Source organism: Bemisia tabaci, chromosome 1 (genome assembly GCF_918797505.1).
Source record: "Bemisia tabaci chromosome 1, PGI_BMITA_v3".
NCBI lineage: Eukaryota > Metazoa > Arthropoda > Insecta > Hemiptera > Aleyrodidae > Bemisia > Bemisia tabaci.
In genome coordinates, this window is record NC_092793.1 from 70,231,139 (window position 1) to 70,249,929 (window position 18,791).

Below are 18,791 nucleotides of genomic sequence, written 5' to 3' on the forward strand. Positions count from 1 at the left end.
ATAGAGAATTGAATAGTAAAACCGAGCCACCATCGACATTACAAAAGAGTAGCATATGAATTACTTTTAAGAAATATTCACAGACATCTACACAAGACGCACATCTTTAAATAGATTACTATTTTTGCACAAAGCCTGCTGCATGTCATTGCTGTTTCCTGGCCTACCTGAAAAATTGAAGGCGGAGCAGCGATGTGCGTAATTCCCAATGAGACTGAAATGCCTGTACACTGTGTAGCGACAGGAAGTCTCATGGTTGTGTATTTGTTTATTGCACCAAAGTGATCTTTACAAGATCTACTTTCTTCGATTTTTTTGTCGCTTTTTCACTTCATCATTATTCTCATGTAACACGGTTATTAAATGAGATTTTTACGAGAACAAGCATAAACTTGCTTTTGAGCCTGCTGCTTTTGAGCTGATTTAATGCATCATGTTTTGATTTCTCGAAACGCACTGGTAGCTTTGTCCAGTTGCTAAGAATGGAAGAAAGTTGTGTAGGTGACAGCCCTTTCTAATTGAGCTGTAGGTATAAACAACAAATATTATGAATTAAGTAGTCAAGAGAGTGATTTTCCTCTTTTTATTTGTAAAAGTCAAAACTGTGTTTGATTTTACACGGATGCGTCGTCACATGAACAATTAAATTCAACAATTTTCTATTCATCGTCAGCCATTAAAAATTGACAAAATAGCAGATTCCTTCACACTTGGATTTGCCAATGTTAATCTGGTGTCATCCAGACGCGACTGTATCAACCATTTTCCTGGCACAGTTTCTTCGGTGCTGAAACCGAGAGCGGGTCTCGGGGGAAAACCTACATCGAGATTTTCCCAGTTTCCGTGCCAAAAACGAATCCGAATGTGTGAGGCGTTAGCTCCTAGTTACGGAGTGAAAGCAAAAGCAGCTGGAAACCGGTTTGGTGCGCGCGGCAGGCGGCTAGCAGCGCCCGCGCAACCGCGACTCCTCGACGCGTTTTTCTCCTTTGTGAAGGGAGGTTGATGGGCCCGAAGATACCTGATCTCCTAGTCGTGCCAGTTCCTATGCAACTGTGATCAGCATCGTCGAACCGGTTGAACCGTCGACATCTGATCCAGTAGTCAAGTCGAACTTTGCCGCATCGACTATTCTGAATCACGAATCGGAAGAAAAGAACCCTCGTGGATAGACATGTGAGCCCATGCCTGGGAGGGTTGTTCAAAAAAGGGTTATTTTGTAATATCGGAAATGGGGCTGTAGAGGAACCAAGGCCACCCCCCGTGAACAGGAGAAGATACAGGGCCAGAGGGTCTCCTCTTTTCTGGAATCCTCTGAATAAGAGTAAACCCATGGTCCAAATCGGAGAGCCACAGTGTTGATTCAAAAAGTTAAATATGAACTAGCCAATGGTAAACATTCAAAGATCATACGCCTCGCATAGTGCATTTTTCCGGACCGATAATTTTCAAGGAGTGTGCAGGTGGAACGAGGGAAAATTATTAACAGATTGTGTTACAATGAATGTGAGAGAGAAACAGGATAATATTTTTGGGCAACAAGTAACAGTAAGCGATACAAAAACAACTAGTAACCTATATTTTTATATTTTTCACCGGCAGTCACCGTAATTTTACAATCAACCTCTTATCCTTTATATGTATTATTCATGTAACTCTTCTCTCTCATTCTTGCTTGTTTTGCCTGATGAAGGGAATTCCGCAAACTTTCCTCCCCTCCTTGATATTAATCAGGGATCGAATCTTGTTGACCAGTTTACGTATGGCTGAAAGTTGCGGCAAGAATGTCGACTTTGTTATTCAATCGCTTATTACTTAATGATTTTTGCCGCTGAGGAACTAAGGATGGCTCAACTTGGCCGTAAAAAAGCTCAACTTGCGTACAGCTCCATGCTCCAGTTTAGGATATCCTTTCTTCGGTATTAAGTCGACTTTAGAGAGAGATTAAGTTTCTCGACTTGCTGTTGCCTACAAGATTTGGGCCTCGATTATCAAATGGAAGATCTCCATCAGAGAGAATCCTCCAAGAACCTGACAACTATGCAATACCCTCCTTTTTCTCAAATTTCTCAATATCCATCCTCTTAGATTTTCAGGCGGTAGGTACGCCAAACAGTTTTCCATTATTTTTATGATGCGATTGCAGCTCTGTCACGCTTCATGACTCCAATCTGTTATAGCGATCGGTGGACCATCCATCAGTTCGTCATCGTTTTCCGAACGAAGGAACCTAACTCTATCTCAAAGTTGCGAAATCGACTCAAATAATTTATTTTTGTACAACAATATACCCACAAAATTTTAAACCAACATTTTCTGATTTTTGCATGAGATCAGAGGAAAAATCAGTGGAATTTTCAGTTCGAAATGCCCAAAACTCTCCTGGTGAAAATGCGATTTACGAGGGGAAATTTGGCAACATTTAAATGTAGTTACGTTCTTTCGTGTGGGAACGACGAGTTGTCGCCATCGTAATTCATCCGGTGGGTGAGCAAGTTGGAAATATTTTGAAAATTACACTTGCACCGGAAGCCATCGGAATTCTCATTATGTTCTCGTCTTATAGCCAAACATCGAGATGTCGCTGCTTCGAGCGCTATGCCACGGGAGGTGGCCACAGTCGAACGAGTGAGAGAGACAGTTATCCATATCCTCTCAATAACGAAGCTGCGTGGAATCACTAAAATTCATGGGTCATAAATGCGCTGAATAATCCTAATAAAATCCGGAATAGGTAACGTCGTTTTCGAACCATTAAGTGTGAAGAAGTGAGGCTTCTTTCCTGAACTTCAATCAATCCCACAAGTTTACAGTTTACTGTGTCTAAAATTCACGGAGAATACGAAGTGAAGTCGCGGAAATGCTTCATCAATCATTCTCTTTTAAATCAGCAGAAATCGCAGGTGTCCAATCTGCTGATTGATTGAATGAAATTCCTGGTTGTCACACGAGTCGTCGACTTGTCTCGCTGTCTAGCGAGTCGTTGGACAGCCCTTCCTTACGGCTTGTTCAATTTTCTCAGTTACTTGTCTCTACGGCAACCCCGATGGACTTCGAAGACAGGATATGTAATTTAGTTGAGACGGCGCACAGTGGATCAAGTCAATTAGAGAGGTCGGACATGAAATTTTTAACAATTTCGAATTTTGATATCTAATTCGTCGCATTTTAAATTTTAAGGGTGTTTCCAGAAAAATATTTCACGAGAAACCCAATGGAACCACTTTTAGCGCCTCAAAGTTTTGTATAAACGGAGTTATAAGCGTTTAAAGTTTCCAAATTTTGTCCGACCTCTCCAATTGACTCGATCCACCGTGCGGCGCGGCGCGTTGATTAGGCAATCAGCGGCGCACGGCCGGAACTCAGAATGCCTGATTCTCCGCGCGATTCGGTCGGATAAGTAGCCGGACAGCATCGGTGTCGAACGGTCAGTTTTTGAAGACTTCGTCCCCTTTTAAGTAATGCCAAAAGGTGATTATTCGCGATTCGTCTTTAATTGTCAGACGGCGATTTCTAGGGCACAATTCATGCACAGAATATGTTACGCATTAAGGGAGAGACCGACGAATTGATAAAAACATTTTGAAGCTGTGCAGTTATGCAACTAATTGTGACGCGAAGACGTTTAGCAACGTGAAAAGAAAGGAAAACTCAGGGTTACCAGTCGACTCTGAAAAAATCCGATTAGGACCTCAGTGTTGCTTAACCCTAATCGTATCTATCTTTCCGCTTGCCCCTTCGCCCCGCTCCGGGGGGGGGGGGGGTGTCTCGGGAACAGAATTTCATTATTCGCGTTTCTTATTCGAACCGCGTTTAGCAGAAAGGAACCAAGTCACATCACTTACCGCCTTTAACTGGGCATTTTAATTTTTTACAAGAGAATGCTTGTGTGGATTCCTTTGACAATTTTAAGGAATTTGCTTCGTACTGAGTAGAAAATTCACTGCAATTTGCACAAAAACTCACTCAACAGTTTTCATGTAAACAATTAAGTGCACAATGGAATTTGGGAATAGCTGATGTGGCTTGGTTACTTCTGTTTAACGTAGTCCATTTACCTGTTCGTCTTAAATAGGGCGCATCTAAGTATCGAGGTATTCTTGTAGAAAAAGAAGAAAAAAGAAGAAAAAACATGGTGAATGGCAATGAAATTATGAAAACGTGACCAAACATTCTAAATTCTCAAATGCTGAGTATTCGTTCAAAATTTGAAAGCTCCTTTTGTCTTGCATTGAAGTTATTTTCTGACACTCACGAACGTTGACCAAATATTTTTAAAACTGAACAACAACAAGATGATTCTTAAATAAAAATTAAATAATAGAAATAGGGCGGAGATAAAGGAGTGCCTGAATGTGTCAATTAACGAGGAGCAAGTCTCCCCGGGGAAACACAAACTCTCCATCATTTTTCTTATCTTCGAACTTAGTGCATGACCTCTTAGATAAAAGTTCCGGGCACGAGGCGTAAAATGCAGAGATTAAAATTAAACGATGACCCTTAATCGAAGTATGATCTCGTTCGCAGCGCAATTTAAGTGGCTTCTTTCATGAAGTTAAATTTTTTCGTCCAATAAACGACAAGCCTTGGAAATTGTAATAGGTAAAGGGAAGCTAGGGTTCATGAGATTTCTAAATAGTTTTTTCAATGAAAGGTCCCTTTTCCCATGGTATTTCAGGTTATTATACGAATATGAAATGGACAATTATTAGAATAACTATGAATTAAAGTACTACGTAACCTGTTTTCTCTACAGAATTTCGCGAGAAAAACGAAAAGTCAGAAAATCAACTCTTCTACACGATGTGTTCACAATTTACACTGGTTAACCAACGAAAAATTCAAATGACGTCTTCTGTAGAATCTAACCTCCATTTGATCTGTGTTAAAAATATTTGTTGATGTCTCGTTCAGGACTTCAGGAGTTGATTTTCGATCTTCCCGCTGTGTGAACTGTTTTCTACGTAAGATTTTGAAGAGAAAACATGTACTGAAACATGTAAACATTTGTAAATTTTGGGAGACAAGTATTCCTCGGCATCTCTGTTATGGCACTTTATCGTCTCTTCTCTTGTTTTTCTTTCCCTCTCTTTCCACCGGTGTCGGGTCCAGATGATCGATTGACCCTCCTTGGTTATTAGTCGGCGAAATGGAAAAGAGAAACCACAGCCCGTCCGAGTTTTCCATTAATCAGGGAGAAAAACGATCATGTCCAAGATTCGAATCGGACTTGCAATCAGGATCAGGTGCCTGGGCTCCGATCTAGATTGGCCGTGGGCAGCCTTGGGCGTCGAGACGCTGCTTACCCGCGCGAAAACTCAAGGTCACTCACGGAGAGGCCCGCCCTCGCCTCTGATTGTCGGAAGGTTTCAGCTCTCACGCAGGTGTTACCGAAATCGCCTAGTGGCAATGGGAGAAAAGCGACCCCGAATGGAATGCACTGTACACGAAAATGAAGTAATAAGTAACCATAGTCAAGAATTCTTGGACAAGTAGAGAGAAATCAAGAGGTCAAAGCATTTTTTTCAATTTGAGCGAGGGCCTCATCGAGCGAGAGGTTCACCGTCCGAAAAATAGTCGAAACATTTTTGCTTGAGTGCGTGGGGAAGTAAGGGAAATTCGATTTTTCATTCACCACCGTGTTAATCTACCCTCTGTACGCATTTAAATAACTAGATTATACACAGTTTCCTCAGCACCCCTTTGTAGCTGGGATGATTTGGAACACCAGTTCTTCCTCATTACTATGCAATTTTATTTTCTTGGAAGTTAAAATATTTTTATCGCATGTTTCGGCCGATGCAACTTTTCTACCCACGCGTTAAAGTCTCTGATTGAGCTGGAAAGGGTTCACGTTCTCCCTCTTTTTGTGGTTATGCAATTTCATCTTCTTAGAAGTCGAAATGGTTGTATCTTGTGTTTCGCCCGATCTAACTTTTCTACTCTGCGTTGAAATCTCTGAGTTAGTGGAAAAGAGACCAACATCTGTGGATGTGCGAGAAGGTTTTGTTGCTTTATATTTATAATCGTATCTCCGGATCTTTGTGAAGAGATCTGATCTGCCGGAAGAAAATTTTCGAAACTCTGAATTAGCCCGCTTGTTAAACGTACAGTTCGATTAAAATTTCAGTAAGTTGACAAATAAGATCCATAAAATATAATTTTCCACAAAGGAAGATTTTGAGACATTGATTCTCTCCTAATGCAGCATGCAATTTTGAGTCGAAGCTCAAAATGATCATGATGATGTTATGGATCATTGCATGATTCTTGAACCAATACTAGTCGATGCGTTGTCTAACCGATGATGCAGGTGTCTGTATGAAGTCAAAATTTCCCTCCTTCATCAAACAGCACAGCCTGATACTCGCGATTTAGGAGCTAATAGCGCTCGTGCTGCCCTCTCAACGTCCATCGATTTGAAATTAAAAAGATTCTTAAGATTGATTAATCACAGAATCGCTCAGGCATTAAGACCTCTCAAGCGTAAAACATGTTTCCGAGTCGAACCATTTCTCGACCAAATCCGAATAAAAACGATAGTTTCGTAATCCCGTCCGTAATCTACTTTTACTCTCCCACTTTCCCTATTTATCACCGGGACCAACGATGAATGCTGAATTTCCACCGTAAAAATTCACTCTTTTAAAAGACGAAAGCGAGCCAGCACAAATTTCTCCCTTTGTTGAATCTCAGTTTGATGGCTACCTTTACGTAATCCACCGTCTTATCCTGTTTTCTACTTTTTTATCTTGCGAAATACTCAACATATTTTTCTTCGCTATCATTGGTTGATTTTCATCGACTGGCATTCTTGAATCGAATGAGACTATGATTTATGAGCTAGGACTTGCCTTGAATTGAAGTTGAAACCAAGTTTCAAGTTGAACCTTGGTGTTTCATGGGCAACTAGCGAAAATATCGCACAGAGCGTAAAAGAGCTCAAATACGAGGGGCGTTCAATAAGTAAGTATCCCCCCCTCTCTAAAATCCATAAAAATGGACCAATTTTAAAAAACTTGGGCTCAAAATCTTCCTTAGGATATTTTGAGTTCAACAAAACAAACCGCAACAAAATCGGACTATGTGCGGCCGAACGCGAGCCGTTTGAACGCGCCGAGGTGCTCGACGCTCCCGCCGAATCTGCGAGGATTTGAAGTCCGCTACAGGAGAAGAGCTTCTCTGCCAAAGCCTCAGTCGTTCATCACTGACGAAAAATCAAAGCAATTTTTGTAGAATAAGGGGCTTACCTCACTTCTCCACACAACCAGCTCGATCCAAGCAAGTCTGATACTGAGACTAAGATTAAGAGAACAGCTTTTGGATGCCTCGTGCGTGGAAGTCTTTCAGCTGACCGCGGATGAAGGAGTGGACGGCTTGTTTGACCTCTTCCACAGATTCAAAATTAACTCCTCCGAGTTCAGATTTCAGATACGATAATAAATGGCAAACCAGACCACTATTTATTCCCGTTCCTGAAATCTGAACTTGGAGGAGTTAATTTTGAATCTGTGGAAGAGGTCAAACAAGCCGTCCACTCCTTCATCCGCGGTCAGCTGAAAGACTTCCACGCACGAGGCATCCAAAAGCTGTTCTCTTAATCTTAGTCTCAGTATCAGACTTGCTTGGATCGAGCTGGTTGTGTGGAGAAGTGAGGTAAGCCCCTTATTCTACAAAAATTGCTTTGATTTTTCGTCAGTGATGAACGACTGAGGCTTTGGCAGAGAAGCTCTTCTCCTGTAGCGGACTTCAAATCCTCGCAGATTCGGCGGGAGCGTCGAGCACCTCGGCGCGTTCAAACGGCTCGCGTTCGGCCGCACATAGTCCGATTTTGTTGCGGTTTGTTTTGTTGAACTCAAAATATCCTAAGGAAGATTTTGAGCCCAAGTTTTTTAAAATTGGTCCATTTTTATGGATTTTAGAGAGGGGGGATACTTACTTATTGAACGCCCCTCGTAATTTTTTGACCGGGTACTCTACAAGCATCAAAACGCAATTCTATGAACAGCACAACTGACTAATTGCAACTCTGCTCTGGACTGGAATGCTACCGTCCTAAGGAAAAATGCTGTATGAGCCTTCTGGCGTTGCCAAACCTCCCCGTGTGTAACACGAATTTCCTGGTAAACTAATGAATATTTTCTTTCCAATTTCTTAGATTAATTTGTGCGCAATTTCACCTAAAGCTCCTGAAAATTTCAAAGGAAAATATTCATAACATTCCTCAAAAGTAAACATTTTATCGAAGGAAACCTGGCAACTTTCGAATGTTCATACGGCGTTCTTCTTTAGCACGGCAGAATGGAGTTACGTTCCTTCCTCCGGAGAAGGACTTTTCTGCCGTGCTAAGGAAGAATGCCTTATGAGCCGTCAGACGCTGTCAAGTTTCCTCCGATAAAAATGGAATTTATTGGGAAAATTGCGAATATTATTTTCCAAAATTTTCAGACAATATTGTACGCAATTTAATCTAAAATATCTGCAAATTTCTAGGACAAATATGCTTGAATGTCACTAGAAGTACATGTTTTATCAAGGGAAATTTGGCAACTTTCGAATGGTCATACGGCGTTCTTCCTCAGCACGGCAGTTTTGTCTCTGTGCGAGACGGAGTCAAAAGAAAAGGAGCCGAATGTCGGCGAACCTGAACTCGGGCGGGGGCGCGATGAGGCTCGAGGTATGAAGTTGTCATCCGGCGACTGATCACGATTCCCGATTCATCCGCGACCTCATAATCCGCGCCGCCGCCGCGATAATCTTCGGAGCGGAGCGCCGAGTGTCCACCTGCGCGGGTCCGGAGTTCCCGCACGGGACCGGGAGCACCGGGACCAGGGACCGGAGACGGAGCTCATGAGGACGGGGGGAGGGGGAGCTTCGTAGGTTGACTTGATACTTGAACAACGGTTGCATTAATGACCCGGACCGCAAGTCCTTCCTCACGATCGCCTCTTCGTCGTTGCCGTCCCGAGGCCCGACACCGGGTCCGCTCATCGTTTTTCCCCCGTCTTGTCACCATGCATCGCTCCTCAGCTTTGCTCCCGGGTTACCAAAGAGAGCATGATTAGTGCAGAAATGAACTTCGAGCAAATGGACCCAATTGCGCCCGAGCGGCAAATTTTAATGCGAGAATCCTCTGTTCCTCGCAAAGTAGAGAATTTGCAGCACTGGAAAAAAAAACACATTGTATCTAGAGTCCAGACTCTTAAAAACATCGACAAGAAAAAATACTCTTGATTCAATCAGATTTAAACTTAAATAAAGAACCAAGCTTCTTAATTTGAGCGGATTTCCATTTGATTTAGGCTTAAATCTCATTAAATCAAGAGTCCTTTTTCTTGTCAATGTTTTCAAGAGTCTGGACTCCAGATCCAATGTGTTTTTTTTTTTCCAGTGAGGTGTCTGAAATTTGATAAATTTTGTGTTTAAGTGGAAACTACTCAGTGAACTGAACACGAGGATACCCTTGGTTCATGAATCGAACAATTATTGGAGAAGATATGACAAAATGATCTAATCTGCTAAAATATATTTTATATATACGCGTGTATACATGCATTCAAATGTGAAATACCGCCAGATGACGTCACTAGGCGATGCATTTTCTCACTTTTAAATATATTTTTATACTATTTCCCATATAAGAAAAAAAAAATTATGAAGAATACCTTGGAATCAGCTCCAGCCAAAATAATTCTAAGATTTGTCTACATCACTTCGCGTATGAATCCCTCTGAGCAGCGGTCCCCCCCACTGACTTCCACCATTTACCGATTCCATCTTTCGGGATTTGACCGTAAACACATTCACACTCCTGTCTCAGGGAATGTATATGGGGATTTCACCGGTAGAGTAATCGCGACTGCCACCCTCCCGTGGGAGAAAATTATGAATGTTGGGACGGCATCCTGAAAAATGAGCTCGCACTGCAGCAGTGGCGTTTTGTGCTTCGCGATAAATCGATTGATTTGCCGTTTAATACCTTGGAAAAGGATCGATTATTATGGTTTTCGCAATGAGCATCTTAATAATCGATTCTTTAATATATCTTCAAATGGGATAACAGCGATTGCTGATGATAAACACTGGACCGTAGCTCGTATACCTTGCACCTCGGTATCCGGCGAAGAGAAGAGCTGAGGGAAAAACGTCGTATGAACTTTCACATATTGCCAAAGATCTTCCCGTACCCAGACTTTTCAGGACTATTCATTAATTTATTATTTAAAAGTTGCAGATATTTTTATACGGGATGGAGAATTTGCACGCAAATTTTGTATTGCTTCACCTAAAAGTGTCTAAAGAGCGGATTTTGCAGTATTTTTAATTATATTTTTCTGCAATTGGAAACAGAATGAAAATATATTTAAAAGTGAGAAAATGCATCGCCTAGTGACGTCATTTGGCGGCATTTCCCATTTAAATACATGTATTTTAGCAGATTAGGTTATTTTGTCATATCTCCTCCAATAATTGTCCAATTAATGGACCAAGGGTGTCGTGTTCCGGTCACTTATCGTCCACTTAAACACGGAATTCATCAAATTTCAGACACCTGCAAATTCTCCATTTTTCTAATGTGCCCAAAAGTTTTGAGTATCAGGCAGTCGCGTGGCGTGCTTTGCGATTTATCGATTGATCTGCCATTTAAACCTATGGAAAAAGATCGATACACAGGGTGTTCGCAACGGTATGCAACGCACCTTAATAATCGATGCTTTACCATAGCTTCAAATGGGGAAATATCGATAATCGATCATGCTCGCTACGCCACTGGTATCAGACCCATTCCAGGTTTTCCAGTCGGCTGGAAACCCTCATCAAGAGGAAATTCGGCAACGTTGTGATGTTGATACGGCGTTTTTCCCGAGCCGGGGCCTGGAGTATGCAAGACAGGGGGCGGGGGCAACTCGGCGCGGATTTGCATAATACCACACGGCGAACATATTTACGAGTGTAGCGGCGTGTAAGTTTATGGAGCCGATATTTTTCAGCGGCTCGCTCCACCCTCCGAAGCGTGCCACCTTCGCGGCAGTTAATAACCCGGTCGCCAACCTATCCTGAATTTGTGCCCTATCCGATCCGACCCGTAATTCGGCCAATCTGCAACCGCGAGCAGCGCGCACACCCCACACTGCACGGCGACGATACCGTTTCCATGGTTACATAAAGCTCCGCTTAACCGTGCAACAGGTTACAGGTTATTTTTCCAGGTTACGTTTCACAATGATCGTCCGCCCGGCCGAGCCGCTCGTTCGCACGAGTCGTCCGCGCGAGCCGCCACGCTCACACACGGTTGCCACAACCGAACTGCGTCAATCAGATCGATTTTGTCTTCAGGGTGAAATATTCCATGAAGAAAAAACTACCCCGAACTGCTACAGGGTGTCTAGCATCAGGACTTTCCCGATTCTATCAGGATTTGAGGTTTATCAGGATTTAATCCCGATTCCATCAGGATTTGAGGGGAAATCAGTCGTATAATCAGGATTTAAGATAAGTCGTCCGTCCGATCGGATTTTTTTATCGAGCTATCTTTGCGGAGTTACATTCAAAATCAGGATTTGATCAGAATTGGAAAAATTATGAAGTAAGGATTTAGCAGTCAAAAATCAGGATTTAGTCAGGATTTCCCGAATTGAAAAAAAAAAAACTGGACACCGTAAGCTATTTTCCCGAATCCGTCAAAATTACTTTTGGAAGTCAACACTCGGATTCTCCTAATGAGGATTCATAGGCGGATCCAGACACTTTGAACGGGGGGGGGGGGGGCAGGAAAAATTTCCTTACGAGTCCACAGATTCCCTCGCATTCTATCCGCAAGCAAGGGTTGTTGCGTCGAGCATTTTCTGCACCCTAATTTGCATGTTGCTTAAAAAGTTGTGCAACGCGAAAAAAGTGTTTGGGGCTATCCTTTAAAATTGTGGTAATACCCAAATTTTTTGGATGATATGCACATTTCCAATTAATTTTGATAGTGCCGCAAAATTTGGGTTAGGAACCCAATTCATTGGGGTACTACCGCAATTCACTCGAAATGCCTACAAGTTGAGACTTAATCCCTACTTCTTTCTTCTTCCGTGTAGGATTCGCTTCATTAAAATATTGTGAGAATTCTGCATTGCAGCATTCCTTGTCGCTGTGTCTGCTGATTTTTTAACGTCTCTACTGTATAAAGTTTTTTAAAAACCTCTTTTGAAGCTTGGGAATGATCCGAGGAGCGGGGAATTTTTTGAGTCACTTTGACGCACTCCCCTGCGTTGACTCGGATCCCGACCGGAGCGATAATCCCGGGCCTTTGTCCTTGTCCCGGTTGATTCAACTCGGTGCCACGAGCCTCTCTGACAAGCCACCCAATCAATCTGCGTCCGCGTCACCGTGACTCGGAAGGAATAGTAACGGACCGAGCACTGAACACAAAGCTCCCGACCCCGCAACCCCCCCCCCCTCCCCCTCTCTGCCGTCAAAGAGCTTCTCTGTCCGAGGATCGACCAACGCATCCCCCCGTCCCGACTGGGGAATAAGTGGGAGGGAATAAATAAATCATAAGTTATCCCGGCTTGCGCCCGAGCTCCGAGGTTCATGCATGCATCCGATCGTAACATAACTTACAATCGGACGTATTTCTGCCAAACGGAACTATGTGCATTAGGACATGAGCCCTGAGGCCTATAAGAATATATGCATTACAGGGCTCACGTCATAATGCACTTAGTTCCGTTTGGTAGAAATACGTCCAATTGGACCGAGTCGAGAGACAAAAACATATCATGATAAAATGCTGAAAAAGATGTCTGAGGTTGTAGTTCTCCGTGAGGCTCAATATCAGGAATGAAGACCAGCATCCAAATTTCTCGTTCAAAATGTTTTTATCGAGATAAGAGAAATGTCAAAATTGAAAAACTGTACGGCTTAAACGAAGTTAATTGTTATGCTGCTTTATATTTAACAAACAAAACAAAATCAAACAAATAAACAAACAAACAGTGTGCTGGATTTGGAGTTTTTTAATGTTGATTCTCTTGGTTATAGTTTGAAATTTTTCTCGCTGCCTCTTAATATCCTATGTTTTTGTTGTTCTATCTTGATTTTGAAGTTTTGACAGGAAAAAATCTGCAACCTGCTAGGCAATAAGCTTGTAACTTCTCCCATTTTTTCTTTCTTGTTTTTTTTCAAAATGTTGATGTATTTAAGTTCAAAGTTTATCAAAGTTACATAGTTGGGCGGATTTACGCAGTTTTGAAACCAAGATTCCACATTGCATTCGGAAACTTATTTCTATCGTAGGCTCCTACTGAGGGTTGACAACGAGTGCTGTAGGTGCAACTGTCAAAGGTTGCTGTTAGCCCCTTTTCACCCAGATGCTTTTTAATGAAGGTTTTCTACGTAGAGGTTCTCTACCCTTCTGCCCTCGGTAAATAGGTTAGCAGGTAATCGTTAATAGGTAAAACCACTCATGGGTAAGAGTGCTCGACTTGCATGCCCGCAAACGGCAAGCGAACTGCACTTTTTTTCTCTCCAATCCTCATTCGACGAGCGTAGTAAAAGAAGTCCCGAGAATCGGCCCAAACTCGGTGAGCGGCCTCGCGTCGCGGAGAAAGTGATGAACACGAGACCCGATGCGTGGCGGGTTGCCGAGCATGCCAGGCGCCCACTTTCACCGCGGCAGCGGAATTCCTCGCCATCATCCAACGATCGACTGTCCGACTGAACAACAAACATCAAAACACGGCACCCCGACTCGGCCGTGCCCGAGTGAAAGTGACCATTTAGGCCCCGCGCAAATCACCTACCTACGGTTCAATTGCTAAATCTGCGAGAGGATTACGCCTGACACCCCCCCCCCCCCTTCCCCGGAGACCCCGGAGGCCCCGCCCGCCCCCATCTAGATTACGCATTGCGGTAATCGCCCCATAACAAGGCTCGATGCAGGCAGCCAGTAGATTGGCGTTTTATGCGTTGTGTTAAGCAATGCTGCTTATTCTTGTGTCGTGGCAGAGTGGTGTGGTGTTACTGAAATTCGATGCGAAAGTAAATATTCCTAAGTTCGTTACTGCACGTGCAATTTTCAGGACTCTCATGACCCAATAAGTTGGTTGCGTGGAATCAGATTTGATCCAAGATCCGAGAGTTGTTTTTTTTCAGAGAGAGCATTCCGGGAAAGAAATATTATGTTCTCATTATGAATAATACGTATTGAATATCAATCAGAGAGACTTGAAACAGTCGACAGCAGACTTAACAATACAAGGCAATAGGTATTTCTCGAATGGATCAGCATTCCTACACGGAGTACGTTCTTCTTCGTACTTCCATAGGCCTTTCTCGCCAATTTTACTCCTTCTAAATTGTAAATTAGAAGACCCTGGGTGAAAAGATATTTCTGGCAAATCGGATGGGAGAACCCCTCCTCAGTGGCGTAACGGACTTCCGCTGGGCCCCCCCGCAAAATTTTTTCTAGCCCCCCCCCCCCATGTCGATAAAATTCCAAAATTATTCCCCCCCCTCCCGCCCCTTCCCATTTTTTTGCCCGAGACATCTCAAATCACGGACTTGGAATGCCTCACCCCTTACCGTCCCGGATCCCTTACCCGATTAAATGGGGCCCCTAAAGGATCAAGGATCTAAAGGGTGGCAGGGGCCCAGCCCAGGCCCAAGGATCTACAGAGGGGCGTAGGCCCAAGAATCAAAGGGCCCCCAAGAGCCTTGGGGCCCTTTAGGTTCTTGGATCTCCCAAAGCCCGAATTACGAAAAGTGACAAAAAAAGAAAAAATGTTTAGTAATCACTGAGTGGACATTGGAAGGCAGGGGCCCTCCTGCAAACAAAAAGTTAGGAACAGTCCGAAAGAAGTATAAAATACCCCGTGCTAACAATAAAAATCAGAGGAAGAAGCCCCATCTCGGTAAGTAAAGGCCCAAAGTTTGAAACCAAAGCTAAGCATCAAAAAGAGAGAGAGAAAAAAAAAAATTCCGGCGGCCGAGGGCCCCCTAGGCGCCTGGGCCCCCCTGCATAGCAGGGTCTGCGGGGGCGCCCGTTACGCCACTGCCCCTCCTACCTGCGGGGGTTGCTATTGGAGCCTTCGATACGTCTTGTGAAAATAATCCATTAATAATGCTTCAAATTTGATGTTGAAGGTGAACGTTCATTTATTTGCTAAACATCTTTATAACCGTTATCCAATCCGGAGAGGATGGATTTGGGTCAAAACGAATGGCAAGAAACACAAATATTTCATTTTTGAAACCAAAATATCAAGAATTATGAGCACTGGAAATTCGTTCGAAATGTTACGTGATGCCTAAGTTATGATCAGCATATTAAGGAAGCTGCATTTTATTCACAAAACTGGTTTTTCATTGGTTTTTACTGTCCTTTTAATGAGGCCAATCAGTGTTTATACAGTAACCGCGTCCGACTCGGGCTAATTAATAGCACTGACTCAATAATTTTTTTCAAGTTTCTTTAAACGAATTAAAAAAACAAAACTAACCGCAATACTCCCTTTTACTCGTCCATTCGTGTCTCCGTAAAAATGCAGAACATGATTTGAGTCCTCAAAGCGTCGTAATCAAGTCACGGGTTTTTCGACTCTCTCAGGAGCGAAACGTAGCTTTCCAGCAATGGAGAATTTGCACACAAAATTTTATTGCTTCGTCTGAGAGTGCTTAATGAGCTGAGTTCGCAGTATTTTTCATATTATTTTCTGACGTGGGAAATTGGAGAAAAATAGATTTAAAAATGAGAGAATGTGCCGCCTCATGACGTCATTTGGTGACATTTTCCATTTGAACACATGTATTTTAGTAGATTAGGTTATTTTGTCATATTTCCTCCAATAATTGTCCAATTTAGAAACCGACGATATCTTCGCATTCAGTTTTTCTAGCAGTATCATTTTAAAGTTGAAATTTACAAAATTTCAGACACCTCCAAATTCTCGATTGTATCCGTCGTAAAAAAGCAATTACAGGTGGGGTGGGGCCGCCGCGATAAATATCGATTGTTTTACATACATCTGAATGAACGAAATCGTTTAAAGCAATGCGAAGTTCCACTTTCACGTGATCGTATACTGCCGTGCTAAGGAAGAACGCCGTATGAGCCTTCAGACATTGCCGAATTTCCTTCGATAAAACCAAATTTACTGGAAAAATTGTTAATATTTATTCCCAAAATCTTTAGACCATTCTGCACGCATTTTAATCTAAAATATCTGAAAATTTCAAGGGGAATATGTTTAAATTGCGTCAAAATACATGTTTTATCAAGGGAAATTCGGCAACTCTCGAATGATCATACGGCGTTCTTCCTTAGCACGGAAGTATAGGTCCATCTAGCCGCTCTAATGAATCCTCATCGTCGCCGGGCCGGGCGATTTTCGTTTCCTCCCATACAAACACGAGCCAGGCAACTCGAATTTTCCGACAAGAACGAAAGCGACCGCAGCGCAGCGGCCATTGTTCGCGTAATTTCAATCGCGTTTCCGCGACACCGTTTCCGCAGGGAAAGTTCTCCCGCAGGCCATCCGTGTACAGCGTCCGAGGCAGCCTCATCCGACCACAGCGATGCATCGATTTTCAGCTGGTGACCCCCGCACGGATACAGCATCGAACATCGATATCTCGAAGTCCGAATCGATCCGACGGAAGAAAAACTCGCAGCCTGCACTTCCTGGCCGTTCATTCGCATTCGTTGCGGCCCACCGCGATTCGGAGCTTGCACTCCGGCCGGAAGAAAGTTTACGCCTATTTTGCATGTGGGGTGTTTAGTGCCGGTAAAAAGCGGGGAGTCCGTAAAATTTCCGGGAACGGAATTGTGAACAGTAAATTATTTGAATCTGTGTCGCGCGGCTCGTATTGTAGTTCCAGAACTTTCAAGATTGTCAGCCCAACCGCAGTTACTGTTCACAGTTACTGATACTGCGGCATGGAGGAGGCCCCCTAAAAAATTGTGAAATGGAAAACGCCCAAAAATGTCAAACAAAATCGGCGATACGGCACTTTGAACTTTTTAAGGTTAAAATAACCTTGTTTCGAGAAAAATCTGCTCTGCCCTTTTGAACTTTACGCGTTTTCTATACAAAGGAACGTAACTACATTCCAAGGTTGCAACATTCACACAAATAATTCGATTTTTTACAAGAATGTACTCGGACAATTTTTGTCCAAAATGTTACTGATTTTCGCGTGTGATCACAGGAAAAATCTGTGAAATTTTCAGTAGGAAATGTCCTCGAGTTTCTTCGGATCGTTTTCTTCGTAAAAATGCAATATGCGGGAGAAAATTTGGTAACATTGAAAAGCAGTTACGTTCCTTCGTTGGAGGAACAACGTCTTGTGGACATAACATTTATTTTTCCGAAATAACTTTCTTACCGATGATGATGATGAATATGGAGTAACTTGCCAAAACTCGTTTAGAAGGGTGTTTTTGTCGAACAAATTGCTGAAGGAGAACATTTTTTCCCCCTTCCTGTTAGTTAATTTTCGTCGTCGTCATCGGTTTGAAGTCTGTAGGCGAATTTTTTTAGCTAAGTGACGGGCACGAGGGCTACTCGCGAATTATTACGTAATGCGTATTTCTGCGCCCGGATCTCGCGTTCCCCTCCATAGAGGTGCGTTGCGTTATACGTGGACGGTCTCAGTCCGGAAGTTGTAAATTCCGGAGAGCGCTAAGGTCACTGGGGTGCGCTAGTGGACAAACTGGTGGAGACAAGTTAGGAGAGAGTGGCTCTTATGTTGCGAATGGCCTGTATCAGAACCCAGCTACCTTTTAGTTACCATGATATCCAAGGGTTATAACTTTTCTGAATCTATGAGAATGCTTTATAATTGTTTCTTGTTTTATAGAGCGATCAAAATTGGATGGATTCAACAAAAATTCGCCGCAACCAGAGATTCAAAGTTAAATTTCATTATGCTGAAAAATGAAAGTTCAACTTTTTTCAGAGGCTGCGTATGCACCCAATTGCAAACAATGCAAACAATGGAGATGTTACATGTGTGAGGAATTTGCGATTTGACCGTTGATTCTTATGTAAAAGTTCGCGAGAAACACGATGGTGCCACAGGTTTTCTCTGAAATCAACTCCCAAGCTCAAAATAAGCTCTCAAGTTGAGGTCAAAATGGAGGGATATTCCACGCTATCCTGAGAGTCCACCTCTACATCAAGACAAACTTTTCATGCAAAGATAGGGAGCAAATACATTAACAGGGCTGCCGTGTTTTCAGTTTTGGAGTCCCCAAATAAAATGGCAGCCCTGTCAGTGTATTTGCTCCCTATCTTTGCATGGAGAGTTTGTCTTGATGTAGAGGTGGACTCTCAGGATAGCGTGGGATATCCCCTCCATTTTGGCCTCAACTTGAGAGCTTTTTTTGAGCTTGGGAGATGATTTCAGAGAAAACCAGTGGCACCATCCTGTTTCTCGCGACGTTTTACACGAGAATCACTAGTCAAATCGCAAATTCCTCACACATGCAACATCTCCATTCTCCGCAAAATGTAGTGCGATTTCCGGAAGACGTCGCGAGCAGAACCGAAGTCGGAAACGAACACGGTCCAGCGCACCGGTCCAGTCGCCGACGAACCAAGTTTTCCGCAGTCGGTCGTGGTCCAGTGAAGCTGCGGCTCGATTTTTGAATCGATATCGAATGACCGTCGATCGATATAAAGCATCGCTGAGATAAGGATGTATCGATCATTTGTAGCTTTGATCCAAAACGATCCTATCGATTTTCGATTTTCGACGGCTTTGAGTCCAGGAGCGTGGATGCATCGGGGTCCAATGGTAGGAGA

The 18,791-nt window shown here is 43.1% G+C and overlaps 1 protein-coding gene across 3 annotated transcripts in view; it reads left to right on the forward strand.

Moving 5' to 3' along the window:
• The window catches only part of for (cGMP-dependent protein kinase for), a 241,135-nt gene that overhangs the window by 156,335 nt on the left and 66,009 nt on the right, over positions 1 to 18,791 (forward strand). The gene's annotated exons all lie outside the window — the stretch shown is intronic.